Source organism: Musca autumnalis, unplaced genomic scaffold (assembly GCF_047663935.1).
Source record: "Musca autumnalis isolate F117 unplaced genomic scaffold, ASM4766393v1 scaffold_5, whole genome shotgun sequence".
Lineage (NCBI taxonomy): Eukaryota > Metazoa > Arthropoda > Insecta > Diptera > Muscidae > Musca > Musca autumnalis.
Genome location: NW_027412088.1, coordinates 112,254,926 through 112,273,384, shown reverse-complemented (window position 1 = coordinate 112,273,384; position 18,459 = coordinate 112,254,926).

Genomic DNA, 18,459 nt, shown 5'->3' with positions numbered 1-18,459 from the left:
AAAAATGCAATACATACTGTAAAGTTCGGAGAACTGTAAGTTATGGTATGGGCATAGACAAATGAAGTGTATAGACAAAGGATTACTCATGTTGAGTGCTGTCAACAGACCCAAACCAAAATACTCAACATTTTTCGAAGTCGATTTTTGAGAAAAATTGCAAGATTTTCTTTTACATCTGAGTATGTAGATTTCGTCAAAAACTAACCCCATACAGTTTTTGTTAGAACAAAATGTTTTTAATTGAGTTGTTCCGAAAACGAAATCGATGGTAACAAATGAATCGTATAGACAAAGGATTACTCATTCGATTTGTTCCTAGGTTTTACCATTTTTGAGATTTAGAAATTCAGGTCACAGTTTTAGGTTTTTTGATAGGTTTTCGCGAGTTTGCTTGAAAACGGCAAGTATTGTCAAAATGGGACTTATTGCTGTGAAAATTTCGTAATTTTTTCCTGGGTTGTACCATTTTTGCGATATATAAGTTAAAGTAGGGAAATTGCATAAAATACAATTTTGTAGACAATTTTCACTGCTTTAACATCATCTTTATTCCATTTTGATAGGGCGTGAAAACCTAAAAACCCCCAAAAAATGTGAACTTTGACCGTGATTTATTTAAAACCCGCTCAGGCGATTTTTTTATTCCCAGGTGTAAGCTCCTTTCATTTAATGTTGGTTCAAGAGCACCGCATCATGTTATATGCTGTTAACCGACCCAAACAAAAATACTCCACGTTTTTCGAAGACGATTTAAAAAAAATTCAAGATTTTCATTTATACATTTATCTGAGGATGTATATTTCGTCAAAAACTAACCCCATACAGTTTTTGTTTGAACAAAATATGATTACAATTGTATTTTTAATTCAGTTGCTCTGTCAACAAACTCAATGTTAATAAAATTGGTGAGAGCAGTCCTTTGTCTATACAATCCGTTTTTCTGTGGCATGGGGTTGTATATAAAGCAAGGACTTTGATAAAATACGGATTTCGGAGGAAACATTGAAAAATTATTTAATCGACAACGTTTTTGGACACTGAAAATTATAAATTATAATATAAACTCTACCAAGACAAGACAGTCTAGACAGACGTAAATCTTATTTACGTAGTACTTGGTTGTTATACAACTACAACGAAGACATCGACACTAAAGTCCAAATGGGGTATACAAATAAAATTTGTATAACATTTAGATAACTAAAACAGTGAAATGTATAAATTTTTCGCAGAATGCTTTCTTCGGACATCCTCAATGTTCTTGTGAAAAAGAATGACAAAAATCGACCAACCCTAAATATGTACATACAAAATGTATATGCAAAGTTTCAACACATATGTAAAAACATATCGTGTAAAGTATCCATTACATATGTATATAACACATATTTAAAATTACAACGAAAATAAATACATTTTTGCTCTGCAGAAAAATTGAAATTTTCAATACATTTACTATTCAGTGAAAAAATCTGCGTTTTTGAATAATGGTTATTGAATGATTATAGTATAGTAGATTTCTATTAACGCTGAATATGTTAAGACAAAATAATTAATTAATGGCCTGTTTCTCTAAAATGATTCGAAATCAAATCCGTTCGAATTACTAGCAACCAAACTCCTGTTGTTGTAGATAATATTTGCTTGACTGAAAACAAACATGACTCATAAATTTTTATTTATTTTTCAAAAAAAAAGTTTGGTAGTAGTTTGAACGTATTAATGAAACTGGACATAAATCTTCTTATGATAAAGTTTGTCGATTTTAGAATTTTTTGTTATACCCTACACCACACTGTGTTAAGGGGTATTATCAATTTGTGCATTTGTATGTAACATGCAAAAGGAAACGAAATAGGTCAATGGTTCCTTTCGATGATCTACATAGCATCGCATTCTGAGTCCATTTATACGTTCCCGTCCATCCATTAATGCACTTTTGTCGCATTTATTATCCTATCCGGGTTAAAATTTATGATGGTCGCAATTTTGACCAAAGGACTGTAGCTATTGCTTTTGACGAGAATCGGTTGAGATTTGGATATAGCTCCCATATATTCTCCCGATTCCGTATATTCTATCCACCAAACAACTATTTTATAACAAATGTGTAATGAAATCGGTTCAGTAGTGCGATTCACTAACTAATTTTGTGAGTTACCGACAATTGTCGGTAAAATTAATATGCTTATAATTTTGGTAATTACCGATGAATAAAAAGCAGTCGTAAGGTTATACCGATAGCAACAGTGTTGTCAACTTTTATTTGAACTTTTCATTTATAATTTTGCGTTTTAATTTTACCGATTTTTGTCGGTAACTCAAAAAATGTGTTAGAGAATCGCACTACAGATTTGGATATAGTGTAGGGTACCAAATGTTAAAGGAATATGTAGTTTTAACAACAGTCGTTGAGAATATAGTTTTAAAAATACTACGGCCCACATTTTTCTACACAAATAAATATCGCTTATAACGTCATCGCTTGTAACGTCATATCGGTTGTAACGTCGGTTTTTTGTGAAATTTTTGAATTTTGCTATCGGTTATAACGTCGAATCATACGAAGAAGGAAATTCTCTCTGAATAATTTGTTGTATGTATATTTTTCAAACTCAAACAACAACAAAACACCAAACTTATGCACAACATGTTCGAAGATGGCGGTCTCAAGTCAATTATGCTTGAATTTTTGCCACCCAATATCACATCTGTTTTACAACCCATGGGCCAAGGTGGAATAAAATCATTAAAATTATATTGCCGGATCGGCGAATATCCACTATCCTGGCAATAATAGAAAAGGATCAAAGTACGAAATTAAATGTGTTGGATGCCGTGTTATTGTTAGATGAATCATGGAAAAATGTAACGTCTTCTGTCATTGGTAATGTTTTCATCATGAGGGACTGTTAATGGTCCTTTGAACGATTTTGAAGACATTTATCTTCATTCTAATTTTTTCCAACACGTAGAAGATATTGATTAATTAGTTGCCATCGATGACAACGTTTTCACTTCTGACATACATATATAATGACGACGACATAATGTTGGAAGTTTCAGATGGAGGCAATTTCAACGAAGAAAGAGACAGAATTTTAAATGCCGTCAGAGGCGTGTCTACACCATTTTCAACTGTAATTAAGAAAATACCAGTTGAAATTCAGACATTTTATTTGAAATTCAGATGTTTTATTTGTAATTCAGACAATGTATTTGGAATTCAGATATTCCATTTAAAATTCAGAAATTGTATTTGAAGTTCGGAACTCGTCAATTTAAATTCAGAAATTCCATTTTAAATTCAGATAATTCATTCAAATTTCAGAAAATTTCAATTAAAATTCATATATTCCATTTGAAATTCAGATATTCCATTTGAAATTCAGAATATTTCAATTGAAATTCGGAGTTTCCACTTTAAATTCAGAAAATATCAGTTGAAATTCAGAGTATCCATTTTAAATTCAGAACACGTCAATTGAAATTCAGAATTTTCATTTGAAATTCAGATATTCCATTTGAAATTCAGAATATTTCAATTGAAATTCAGAAAATTTCATTTATAATTCAGAATACTAATAACAAATTAAAATTAACCTGGTACTATGTAGGGCAGTGCAAATTCAAGCCCAACGTCCAGAGGTTCAAATGTTCATCTCATTGGAGCGATAGGCGCGTGCAGTATAATAAAAACGTATCGACGCCGTGGAGCCTTAGAGGAAACGATGCAAAAGAGTGGAAATGAGGAACCAATTGTCGGAACTCGTTCTTGTTGTGAATAACGCTCCATGTCACAATAGATTGGAGGAAATATTTTTGCAATCCCCCGCGTCTCTTTTATGATTAGCGCCTTATCCTCCTCAATTAAACCCAATCAAAATTATATGGGGTAAAATAAAAACTTATGTTAAAGGGAATTTGACCATTCCAACCGTGACACCACCAAACATCGGTCAGATGAGGTTGCAATATTTGGAATCTGTAATACACGAAGCTTTGTTAACTATTAGTGTCGGCGACTGCAGTTGAGCCATTCAACACTCCACGAAGAAGCCCTATCTCTGGAAGATATACCGGTGGGACGATAGATTATTTCACATTTGTTTTTAACTGCGTTGTATTGTCATTGCTATGCGTCCTTAATTTTCCGCCATTTTATTTACAATCCTATCATCCCTTTAGTCGTTCGCTGTTTTTCTTGTTAATGTAAATAAAACTCAATACATTATTAAAAATATGTTTAATAGATTATTTTCTGAATTTCAATTGAATAGTTCTGAATTTCAATTCAAAATTTCTGAATTTCAATTGATGTATTCTGAATTTCAAATGGAATTTCTGAATTTCAAATGAAAAATCTTAATTTCAATTGACGTGTTCTGAATTTAAAATGGAATATCTGAATTTTAAATGGAATTCCTGAATTTCAAATGGAAATTCGGAATTTCAATAGAAAAATTCTGAATATCAAATGGAAATTCCGAATTTCAAATGAAATATCTGAATTTCAATTGCAATATTCTGAATTTCAAATGGAATTTCGGAATATCAAATGGAAAATCTGAAATTCAAATGAAGTATTCTGAATTTGAAACGGAATATCTGAATTACAAATATAATGTCTGAATTACAAATAAAACATCTGAATTTCAAATAAAATGTCTGAATTACAACTGGTATTTTCTGAATAACAGTTGAAAATGGTGTAGATGTAGAAACTTTTCAAAAATGTATTTACTCAGAAGATGTTACAAACAAAAATGTGGAAACCCTTTCAAAATCTGAGTTGAATTTAAAACTTATGTCGGAATTCAAAAGCACAAACTTATATAAAATAATTTAAGGTGATATATCTCTTGAAGAATGAATTTAATATAGTTATTTTTTATTATTTTGTTTTTAGTCATTTATACTTATGTATGTATATAGAATGAAAAAATAAAAAACATAATTTATTTTATTTATTTACTTAATAAAACAACGTATTTATACCCAAAAGTCGCTATTCATAATATTATTTTACCTCTTTTATAAATATCGTTTATAACGACTATCGCTTATAGCGTCCGATTTTGGCCGGTCCCTTGACCGACGTTATAAGCGATTTTGACTGTAGTTCTATTTGAAAACCACAGGTATGATTTTTAGAAAGAATATGTGGTAAAACCTTAAACTGTCGTACTTTACTGGATAAAAAATTTGTAAATAGGAACGGGTGTGTTATATGTAATTGACGAGCGTGTGTGTATACGTTTCCTCATTGTTATATCAAGGTGTCGGCGATATGACTGATTGACAAAAGTCTTATAATTTTTTGCTCCAGCTCACTCAGCGGCTCACACTCGTTTACATACACAATAATTCTGTACCTAGCTTCCATAAAACTATAAAAGAACAATGTTTGTTGTGCTATAAATTAAGATTATTGTTGTGGTTGGGTCCCGGATGTTATTGGGTACCCGTATGCCCTCCCTATGGATCCTACATTTGAATCCCCTATGGGCCTCATGTACTATGAGAGCCCCCAAAAGTTTTGCCTGACTGTCGTTTACCCCTTTACTTTACCTTTCGTTTATTGAAATTAGCCTGACATGTTTATGTTTATCTTCAATTCATGACATACACGCGTTTATTGTATAAATCAATATAATTGGCATTATTCAATAACAATAATTCAATTATAACTAAATGTAAATATAATTACTAGCAATAATTCATGTTTAGAAAGGATATATAAATTTGATTATAATCCAAAATGGATCTGTATAAATTTGAAAGGTAATCCCATTCAATTCGTACCATTGTGTACGACCAACAAATTATGTTACTATATTATACCCCGTTTATATATAACCGGATTTAACAAACCGACTGGGTTTTAAATGTCAATTCCATTGCTTATATTTCAAACAAATCCTTATAAAGAAGGTTAACCCTGCAAAAAGCTCTAATATAAACAGCATATTATATATTTCCTCAACCCTAACCGAGCTCGTGTAGGCTATGAGTTTGGTCATCAAGACCGCTTAGTCCCAATTTACATTAGGCGAGTTTACTTGCGGCAATTGTCAGTTTGTAGGTGAGAGAGGGTGCTGAGAGGCAAAGGGTTACCATATGCCTCACCTCTCTCTCCTACAAAATGACAATTGCCGCAAGTAAACTCGCCCAATGTAAATTGGGACTTATAGACAATGAAAATCATAAAATTATTGACGGGATTATCGGGGTAACAATAGGGGGGTGAAAAATTCAATATTGAAAAATATAAACTTATTTACTAAGTTTATATAAAGAAAATAATTTGAGATCAATATTAAACTTATAGACTAAATTAATATTAAAATTTAGAAATATATAAAAGAAATTATAATTAGTCTATATACTTTTAGGCAAAATTATAATTAGAACACATAAACATGATGATTAATTTATTAGAATGAAGTCTCATCAATTTATAGATAAATTCAAATTTCAATAACCAAAATCCCAAAATTATTTTAATATGCCTGAAAATAGGCTTCACTTTTTTGCGAATTGGCTTCTTATATAATGAATATAATTTCACAGCAACGAAATATTGTTATTGTGTTTTATACCAGATAAAACTTCATTCTCTAAATAAATATTCTAAATGAATATTGGACCTTATTATCTGAACCATTCACGATAAAACTAAATGGTTACGATAAATTTACGTCCTTCACTGGTTGCAATCTAGACTTACGTACAAGTTGGTTGTTAGAGTATTTCTTCCCGTGGTGATGTTCTGGTGTTATTACTTATGATTACTCACAATTGCTGATGGTGAAAAGCTTTGGCGTGGATGAATTTGATGAGCGTAAACTGAATGCAAAAATGATGGTGAGGTTGAAAACTGGAACTGAGAATGGTGTTTTCCAAACTAATGATGACTGTTGGTTATGAATGGATGCTATGGTGTATTTGGTTTATGACGACAACAAACTGCTGGTGATGAAAATTGGTGAGGTGACTGATGGTAAAAGCTCAATTTAGACAAAGTTGAAATTGGAGGTCGATGAATTTTAACTATGGAGATTTCTATGGCTGCATACGGCAATTTATTTCTTCTATTGACAATGAAAACTATCACCACTATTGCCGTTTGTTAAACCTGAACTTGCGGATCACAAACAATACTGGACAGCTGGTGGACATCAATTCAAATTGGGCAAAAATACGATGATGGAAAATTCCAAATTGCAAACAAGAATGTGGCATCAAAACTCGAGTGTGCACACTAATCTTTAGCACATATTTCGTAGCTGCGAAAATCTTCGGTGGCTTTATGAAGCAGCAAAATGAAAATCACTATTTTGGGTTGGCAAAAGCTTTGTTCACTAAGTGAAGAACTAGGCGTTGACTTTTCTGCTTGTCGTTGCTTGCTTTTATTTTAATCAAAGGCGAAGAGTTTCTGTTTGATGGTGTTCGGCCTCATATGCAGCAAAAGCTGGATGATGGTAATTATTTTGTGTGCGTGTAGGTGCAAACACTTTTGGCTAGGTGGATATGCCAAAGTGATAGAATGTAAAGACAGCTGTTGCACTCATCAACAAATTTTCAGGTTAGGTGGAGAATCCCAAATAAAATTTTGTTTCTTGGAACAAGGTTGTGTGGTTTTGTTGATTAATGCAAATATATTGCATTAATTCGAATTATGTTTTTGCAATAATTAAACAAAGCAATCCGCTGAAGACGTGATTGTGTGGTGGCAAAAAAAAATTGACCGGCAACAACGTGCTTGTTTGCCAACGGAATTCTGGCGGGGAAAACTGACAAATGTTTTAACAGCACACGGCGAATGCCTTGGGTACTTCGCCAATCAAAATCAATTTGCTGGAAGTCACTATTAATTCTTGGTCGAATTAATTTCTGCACAAATGGTTGGCTATTGCAAAGCAATGATTGGTAGCCACACGTGTTGGACTATGCTGATAAGTGTACCCAGGTATCGCGCCACGCTGTTTTGGGTACCGTTAGCGGCAGATGATTCGTCTAGAAATAGAATAAATATATTCATCAATTTCTGGAAAAAATCCTTAAAATGCTTATTGCATTTTTTTAAGTGGTGATTGTTTCCCGTAGATTACCTTTTCTTTTGCGCCACACAATATTAAAAATAATTACTGAAAGTTGTGCTATAGTTATTGTACAGCACTTAAACTTTGACTTTTTGCACACACGTGGAAAATTTGCAACTTGCAAATTTCTTTGTACGAACACTTGATGTTGCCGGTTGAACTTTTATTATTGCAATTGAGCTGCCGAAGTTGTTCGTCAGTTTCGTTCTCCTTTTTTCGTTAAATGGCAGAGCTGCCAACCGGCACATGCTAAAATGAGCGAAAATTGGGATCAACCATATGATCAACATACAACTCTGTTTTAGGGTGACCCTTAAATGGTGACGGACAAAGCAGGGTGACATAACAAACCCGAACATGTCGGTGAAGGCCTGCCGGAACCTACTGTTTCGGGAAGTCATCCTGAATAAGAAAAGGTGGGGAAGAACTGCGACCCTGAGATCTACAAATCATCAAACAAAAGCCGGGCATTATTTCACAGGCACTATGTGTTGTAGGTCCTTCGCGTGGAAGGTTCCTACTTTCCGGCCCTGCATATCTTCAATTTCGTATAACGAGTTACCCAGTCTCCGTATAACTCTGCATTTGACGAACTTTCTACAAAGCTTAGCATTAATTTGGCGAGAACCATCACTAAGTACGAAATTTCTTCTCAGGATTTCCTGTCCTGGTTTAAAACTCACTTCGCGTGCTCGTGTGTTATATCGTGTCGCTGCCTTTTCATACGAATCATGTAATTTGTCTTTAATCGCATTTCTAACGAAATCAATCATGTCCTGTTTCGGTGTGACATCAACAGACCCATCCTCGAGTGTACCTAATTTATCTGCCAAGTCATATACACTAGCGTGAGTGACCATATGGGATCCGAATAAAGAAAAATAGGGTGAATACCCTGTTGAAGTGTGCTTCGTGGACCGTAGTGAACACTCTATGGCCGATAAATATCGGTCCCAATCCTTTTGATCTTCGGATACATAGGATCTGATCGCGGCGATTATTGTTCGGTTTACGCGTTCCGATGCATTCGCCTGTGGCGAATACACGGCATTACGTATCGGCCGAACGCCATACTTATGTAGAAAATTAGTGAAATCGGCAGAAATGAATTGTTTTCCATTATCTGAATGGACTGTTTGCGGTACACCAAATTTATGGAAAACTTCACTTTCGAGGAATTTGATCACGTTCTTCGAGTTAGCTTTCGCTAAAGGCTTCAACAACACAAATTTAGTTAAGTGGTCTAACACGATAAACACGTAAGTATTACCTAACTTCGACCTCGGGAAAGGTCCAATGAAGTCAATGAAAATTTTCTGCCACGGTCTATGTGTGACGGTTTCGTTCCCCATCTTCGGTCTTAAAACTTTGTTCGGAGCTTTTGTTTCCTTACATAAAACGCATGAATTTATGAATTCTCGGACTTGTTTAGCCATTTTAGGCCAATAAAAATATTGCCTTAGTGCCGCTATTGTTCTTCCTATACCACAATGAATTTTAACAGAAGATGTGTGCGTATTCTCAATCAGTGATTCGGTCAATTTTGAAGGTATCCAAAGCTTCCAGATAAAATTTTCATGCACCGGGGTGCCATCTGACGGAAGTGTTTTCTTATAGACAAAAGAATCGGAAACTTTTAAGTCCGGAAGACTATCTTGGTTCTCGTTTATCATATCAATCAGCTTCAAATACTCATCACTCTTAAATTCAGGAGATTCCAAATCGATCAAAGGTTTCTCTTCCACAAACATATTGATCTCATCCATATGCAAACGCGATAATGTGTCGGCGACAACATTTTGGGATCCCTTGCGGTGTTGAATGTCGAAGTTGAATGATTGGAGCTTCAAACTCCACCTCGCCAACCGACCACTGAGATCCTTCTGTCCCATCAACCATTTCAGAGCACTATGATCCGTGACCACGGTAAAAGGCATCAATTCAATAAAAGGTCTGAACTTCTTGATTGCGCTTATAACAGCTAAGCATTCGCGCTCAGTTACGCTATAGTTCTGTTCAGCCTTTGATAATTGAGCGGAGTGAAAGGCGATGGGACGTTCCAGACCTTCAGCGTCTAGTTGGTACAACACTGCACCTATGCCTAGGTTGGAGGCGTCGCATTGGACATAAAACCTTTTGTCAAAAACTGGATGATTCAATACGGGACTAGTAGTCAAAGCTATTTTTAACTTGTTGAAGGAAATGATCGCTTCTTCGTCGAAAACAAATTGTTTGCCCTTTTTCAGGGTTCGAGTAATTGCAGCTGTGATTTCGGCATAATCTCTTATAAATCGCCTAAACCAAGACGCCATGCCAAGAAATCTTCGAACTTCTCGAGTGCTTTTAGGAATTGGAATGTCCGTAATTGAGCTTATCTTTGAGGGATCTGGTTTTAATTTACCCTCGCCGACGATGTATCCAAGATACCTCAGCTCCCGACGACAGAACTTGGACTTTTTCAGGTTAATGGTCAGATTCGCTCTGGACAACATCTCGCCTACCCTGCTCAACAGATTGACATGAGTCTCAAAATCTGGAGACACAACCAAAAGGTCATCAAGGTATACGAAAACTTTGTTCTTCAGGTCCGGTGAGATCACTTTATCCATTAACCGACATAACCGTTGAGCTGCATTACACAACCCAAACGGCATGACGGTAAACTGATAATGTGGTCTCCCCGGCACTGTGAACGCAGTTTTCGGACGGCTGTCAGCTGCCAGAGGGACCTGCCAAAACGCATCTTTCAAATCAATACTTGAAATGAAGTACGTGTCCTGTAAACGTCCTAGTAAGGCATCGATAAACGGTAGCGGATAAGCATCTTTAATAGTTACCTCGTTCAATTTGCGCGCGTCTAAGCAGAGCCTGTTCTTTTCGCCTCTACGTACGAGTGTGACTGGCGAATTCCATGGTGAAGTACTGGGTTCTATTACACCTAAGCTAAGCATGCGATCAAGTTCTTGGTATATGAGGGATTCGACAGCTGGAGATACTGGATAATGGCGTTGTTTAACAGGAGCCGCGTCTCCTGTATCAATGGAATGCTCTTCCAGATTCGTCTTTCCAAGACCATATTGCTCAAAATCTTTAAAACATTGCTTTGCTTTTTCAAGCATTGCTAGCTGATCTGGAGACAAAATGTGCATATCGGAATCTTCACCATTTGAACTGATCTCTAAACTGCTGATTAACTTAGGCGCAATACTAAACTCTTTCCAAAAATCAACTCCGCAGTACATGGAATTCTCGAGACCAGGAATCAGATAGACTTCCATGATCTTCGTCTGGCCATCGTACGAGAGCTCGACTTCTACTTTGCCAGAACAAGAAACTCGCTGACCACTAGCTGTGCCAACGCTGCATTTATGAACGGGTTTAACTTTCAATTTCAAGTCATCAACAAGAGAAAAACAATTTTTACCTAAACAGGTGACAGAAGCTCCACTGTCAAAGAGTGCTAAAACGGAAATACCATTAACTAAAACCTCTCGAAACGGTCGAGGATCGTTAGTCTTAAGATCGGAGAAGGTTGTAGACGATAATGATAATCGTTTAAGACGTCTAAGTCTATAACGCTCACGACACTTCAAAATTCTTTTGGAAACAAAAGTTGGTCTGACCGAAATCTCTGAATTAAAAATACGCTCACGAGCTTTAAGGATTCGTTTGGAAACAAAAACATCAGATTTACAAGAAATTTCAGAGTTGAAAATACGCTCTCTAGTCTTCAGATAATTTGCCATGCGGATATGAAAAGGCAAAGTCAAATCAGGTTTGGTTTTGACTAAGTCATTGGAAAGTCTGGGTATTACTCTACATGTATCAGAAAGAAATGGATCTGTAGAAGTGGAAACATCAGTAGAGGCTAGTCAATCCACAGTCTGAGTAGCTATGGATTCTGATTTAGAAGGATTAGAAGGACGACTAACTTGTTTGCATTGGTTGCATTGTGGAGTAGTAACCCCTGGTGATCCACAACGGAAACAAAAGACTGAACGATGAGAACTAGTGCAATTCTTAAAAATGTGGCCATTGCTACCGCAATTCCAACATCTTGAAGTCTCATTTTTGGAAACACCAGGTGCCTTCGGCCGAAAACGCAACTCCTCAACATCATGGACTAAATCATCAAAATCAGAATCGTTAATTTCATTTATCATTCGAGGGGGTTGGCCTGTTCTGAATCTCATCGACGATTCCTTTTCAAGAAACTCTTCAGCTTTTCTAACTTCATTTCGGAATTGTTCAACAGAATAAAAAGTGCCACTAAATGTTAAGTGGGCAAGTCTGGGTTTCAATCCCGCTTTGAGGATGTCAATAACTTCAAAATCTTTCAAAGGTTCCCTCAACTGAGTACGCAGACTATTTATGGCATCTATATATTGAGTAGCAGATTCATCCCTACCCTGCTTTCTGTCCATAATTTGCCTCATCACATCAAGATTTGATTGAAAACGCTGGAATTCCCTAACTATACACAGCTTTAACATTTCCCAGTTCAAATTTGGATATTGACGGATCAAACCCCAGTACCACTGACAAGGACGGCCTTCCAGTAAATGATGAAATTCATCAACCAATTCTCGTTCTGGGCAGCCATAACTATTTCGAAGCCTTTCTACTCGAAAGATGAAATCTTCGACATTTGGTGTCTTTGGGGTGGCATCAAACTTAATGCCCCACTTACTGAGATATGGATACCTGGGCCTACTAAAATCTTCCCTATTTCGATTTGGAACTTCCTGGTTTCTACTACCCGATCCTGCATGTCTGGTATCGGTTTGTAGTGGTGGCAAATCATGAGGCCAATCAATGCTTTGAGAGTGTGGTTCTTGTCTGTTAATAGGATTAGCTGGAGGAACGAAAGATTGAGAAAAAGCAGCTTGAACTGCAGCAGCAACCGCTTTCTGCATTTCCTTTTTCATGGTTTCAACCATTGATGCTTGGGTGGCCTCTAAGGCGGACTGAACTACCTCAAGAACTCCTGTGCTACTAAGCCTATCAACCTGATCTTCATCATTGCCGCGAATAGTCAAAGGGCTAAAAGAAGGTCTAGGAATTGTACTTGGTTGCTCATTTACTTGCGAAAGAGTAGGTGGACTTGCAAATTCGTTTGGTGTAGGCGGATCATTGCCATCAGCGCTAGCTGGGATACCTGATCCGGTACCTGGTTCTGTTCCAGCAGCTTCTCCCACTGCTTGACTTGTCGACCTGGTAATAATGCTGTAAGTTTTTGGCTTAGCACCTGTAGCAGGCTGCATGATGTCCCACAAATCAACAAAAGTTACAAAAACTAACTACTCAGTCCAACAAGAAATTTCAATAAGAAGCTCAAAATCCAAAAATGTCTTCTCTAATGACCGACAGGTTTTCAAAAAGGTAGGTATGATACCATAAATTCAACAAAAATACCAAAGATATATAGATGAAACAGTCAATCACGGTTACTGCCTTAAGGTTCCGAAAAGTCCAATATAGAAAATCTCATACGCAACAAATCTCAATATGAAAATTTAAATGGTTCCAACAGGTCAGGTATTTCGAAAAAGGATCGAACCAAAAAAAACAATAAATCTTGCAAAGTTTCTCAATACCAGAACAAATGCTCAGAAATTCTGTAAACCAGAATAAATTGAGGTAATGAATTATTTTTCTCTAGGCTGTGATAGATCAGTATAAATGTATGTAAGTCCGGGTAAAATTAGTTCGAATAATATTCGAATCAGAAAAAGAAAGGTCTTAGCTGGTGAAGAAAGGGTAAAAAAAAAAAAAATATATATATATAGGACTTCGATAGGCTCTTCAGTCCTCTTCGCCTACCCCTATTGTTCTATGAGGTAAACTGTTCAAAACGTAGGAGTGATTGTTGCCGGTTAGAATTTCCTCAAAGAGTTTCTCGAGGTCTCTTCAGTGTATCTTTAGTTAAGCATAGAACGGCTTTCTAAAGATACACTGGGAAATCGGCAACCAGACAACAACCAGTCCTACGGAAAATGCTCCAACTCAAGGTTGAGCGCTGCCGTCCGAAGGCTCTCCAGACTAACCGCCCCTACAACCTTAAGGTACTTCAGCTGACCTCGAGTCGAACTGAAGACCAGTCTTCGGAAACAGTTAGTCCAGTTCTGTGTACACCCTGTGTGTACGTGAAAACAAACAAAAATATATTGCTACTCAAAGCGTATATATTTTAAAAGTAAGAACTAGCAATCAGTAGTTTGAGCCTATCAAACCCCTCCTGCAGTCTTTTAATCAAAAAGAGAAAAACAAATGTCTTGAGGGCGACGACCCTATGCCTCACGCAATCGGAAATAGAATGGTAACTACCACGGAAAATGTAAGCAAAGTGAATAGTAATTAACTATCACAAAGTTTTGAAAAAAAACTGACTAAAACTGATGAACCACAGATCCAAACTAACGATCGGAAAAATTTTCAAAACATCCCACGACGAAGCTCTATAATCCAATCTCAATCTCAATAAATCGAATCTCAAATAAAATCTTAAACCAACCAACACCAGTATTATTATTTACCACTAGGGTATTTTTTCCAAAAGATATCAAAGATGTTTTCTCCAATCGAAATATTTCAATAAAATTATGTACAAATCTCTAGATGCTTTTCTAAAGTTTTAATTAAATCTTGATTGAAATGGTCAATAAGATGTGAAGTCTGAATTATGTTGGTACTGTCATAAGTTATACGATATCTTGGTGTACACTTCTTCATAGACACCTGGACTCAATCACCAATAATATTATTATCGTTCTCAGATTCTTCAAAAACAAAAATCGAAAATGTTGTATTCATAAAGTATAAAAGGTAAAATTCGTAAAGGGTTACGATACAGTCAGCAAAACAACAATAAAACTCCTAAAGCAACAACAAACTTGATTTTCTCATATAATAAGACTGAACTTAGCACAAAAATAAAATCGACAAATACAATGTCGCTAATTCTAAACGATTATAAATTTATACATCGCGAGTGACTACATTGTAGATGCCGTAAGAAAAATTTAAATTTGTCTAACATATTTCATCGCAATTTGAAAAATGCTATATCAACAATAATTCAAGTCAATAAAATACTATTCTTTAAGATGACGTTCAAGAACCGAAGATCCATTTGATTTTCACTACGTCGCATTTGAAAATTCCATTTATATAGGAACTTCTCAAGACTCGTAAATTCAAAACCAAAATCTAAACAAATTTTAACTAAAATTAAAGTTTAACATGAAATCTGATTTCTATATTTGCCGCAAACTGAATCGTTTCATATATACAACGACTCTGTGACAGACAAAAATATTTTCCTATGAGATGGTGTTTTAGGAAGTGCATTGTATTAGTATACCCGATGTTGCAATTGAAAAATTATGATAATGCAAAACTTGTCAAGACACACATCTGATAAACCTATAAATTCACCATATATTCATGTAATCAATCCAGTAAAACTGGCTTTAACGTTGGGCGCCATTTTGTTATATGTAATTGACGAGCGTGTGTGTATACGTTTCCTCATTGTTATATCAAGGTGTCGGCGATATGACTGATTGACAAAAGTCTTATAATTTTTTGCTCCAGCTCACTCAGCGGCTCACACTCGTTTACATACACAATAATTCTGTACCTAGCTTCCATAAAACTATAAAAGAACAATGTTTGTTGTGCTATAAATTAAGATTATTGTTGTGGTTGGGTCCCGGATGTTATTGGGTACCCGTATGCCCTCCCTATGGATCCTACATTTGAATCCCCTATGGGCCTCATGTACTATGAGAGCCCCCAAAAGTTTTGCCTGACTGTCGTTTACCCCTTTACTTTACCTTTCGTTTATTGAAATTAGCCTGACATGTTTATGTTTATCTTCAATTCATGACATACACGCGTTTATTGTATAAATCAATATAATTGGCATTATTCAATAACAATAATTCAATTATAACTAAATGTAAATATAATTACTAGCAATAATTCATGTTTAGAAAGGATATATAAATTTGATTATAATCCAAAATGGATCTGTATAAATTTGAAAGGTAATCCCATTCAATTCGTACCATTGTGTACGACCAACAAATTATGTTACTATATTATATATTTCCTCAACCCTAACCGAGCTCGTGTAGGCTATGAGTTTGGTCATCAAGACCGCTTATAGACAATGAAAATCATAAAATTATTGACGGGATTATCGGGGTAACAATAGAGGGGTGAAAAATTCAATATTGAAAAATATAAACTTATTTACTAAGTTTATATAAAGAAAATAATTTGAGATCAATATTAAACTTATAGACTAAATTAATATTAAAATTTAGAAATATATAAAAGAAATTATAATTAGTCTATATACTTTTAGGCAAAATTATAATTAGAACACATAAACATGATGATTAATTTATTAGAATGAAGTCTCATCAATTTATAGATAAATTCAAATTTCAATAACCAAAATCCCAAAATTATTTTAATATGCCTGAAAATAGGCTTCACTTTTTTGCGAATTGGCTTCTTATATAATGAATATAATTTCACAGCAACGAAATATTGTTATTGTGTTTTATACCAGATAAAACTTCATTCTCTAAATAAATATTCTAAATGAATATTGGACCTTATTATCTGAACCATTCACGATAAAACTAAATGGTTACGATAAATTTACGTCCTTCACTGGTTGCAATCTAGACTTACGTACAAGTTGGTTGTTAGAGTATTTCTTCCCGTGGTGATGTTCTGGTGTTATTACTTATGATTACTCACAATTGCTGATGGTGAAAAGCTTTGGCGTGGATGAATTTGATGAGCGTAAACTGAATGCAAAAATGATGGTGAGGTTGAAAACTGGAACTGAGAATGGTGTTTTCCAAACTAATGATGACTGTTGGTTATGAATGGATGCTATGGTGTATTTGGTTTATGACGACAACAAACTGCTGGTGATGAAAATTGGTGAGGTGACTGATGGTAAAAGCTCAATTTAGACAAAGTTGAAATTGGAGGTCGATGAATTTTAACTATGGAGATTTCTATGGCTGCATACGGCAATTTATTTCTTCTATTGACAATGAAAACTATCACCACTATTGCCGTTTGTTAAACCTGAACTTGCGGATCACAAACAATACTGGACAGCTGGTGGACATCAATTCAAATTGGGCAAAAATACGATGATGGAAAATTCCAAATTGCAAACAAGAATGTGGCATCAAAACTCGAGTGTGCACACTAATCTTTAGCACATATTTCGTAGCTGCGAAAATCTTCGGTGGCTTTATGAAGCAGCAAAATGAAAATCACTATTTTGGGTTGGCAAAAGCTTTGTTCACTAAGTGAAGAACTAGGCGTTGACTTTTCTGCTTGTCGTTGCTTGCTTTTATTTTAATCAAAGGCGAAGAGTTTCTGTTTGATGGTGTTCGGCCTCATATGCAGCAAAAGCTGGATGATGGTAATTATTTTGTGTGCGTGTAGGTGCAAACACTTTTGGCTAGGTGGATATGCCAAAGTGATAGAATGTAAAGACAGCTGTTGCACTCATCAACAAATTTTCAGGTTAGGTGGAGAATCCCAAATAAAATTTTGTTTCTTGGAACAAGGTTGTGTGGTTTTGTTGATTAATGCAAATATATTGCATTAATTCGAATTATGTTTTTGCAATAATTAAACAAAGCAATCCGCTGAAGACGTGATTGTGTGGTGGCAAAAAAAAATTGACCGGCAACAACGTGCTTGTTTGCCAACGGAATTCTGGCGGGGAAAACTGACAAATGTTTTAACAGCACACGGCGAATGCCTTGGGTACTTCGCCAATCAAAATCAATTTGCTGGAAGTCACTATTAATTCTTGGTCGAATTAATTTCTGCACAAATGGTTGGCTATTGCAAAGCAATGATTGGTAGCCACACGTGTTGGACTATGCTGATAAGTGTACGCAGGTATCGCGCCACGCTGTTTTGGGTACCGTTAGCGGCAGATGATTCGTCTAGAAATAGAATAAATATATTCATCAATTTCTGGAAAAAATCCTTAAAATGCTTATTGCATTTTTTTAAGTGGTGATTGTTTCCCGTAGATTACCTTTTCTTTTGCGCCACACAATATTAAAAATAATTACTGAAAGTTGTGCTATAGTTATTGTACAGCACTTAAACTTTGACTTTTTGCACACACGTGGAAAATTTGCAACTTGCAAATTTCTTTGTACGAACACTTGATGTTGCCGGTTGAACTTTTATTATTGCAATTGAGCTGCCGAAGTTGTTCGTCAGTTTCGTTCTCCTTTTTTCGTTAAATGGCAGAGCTGCCAACCGGCACATGCTAAAATGAGCGAAAATT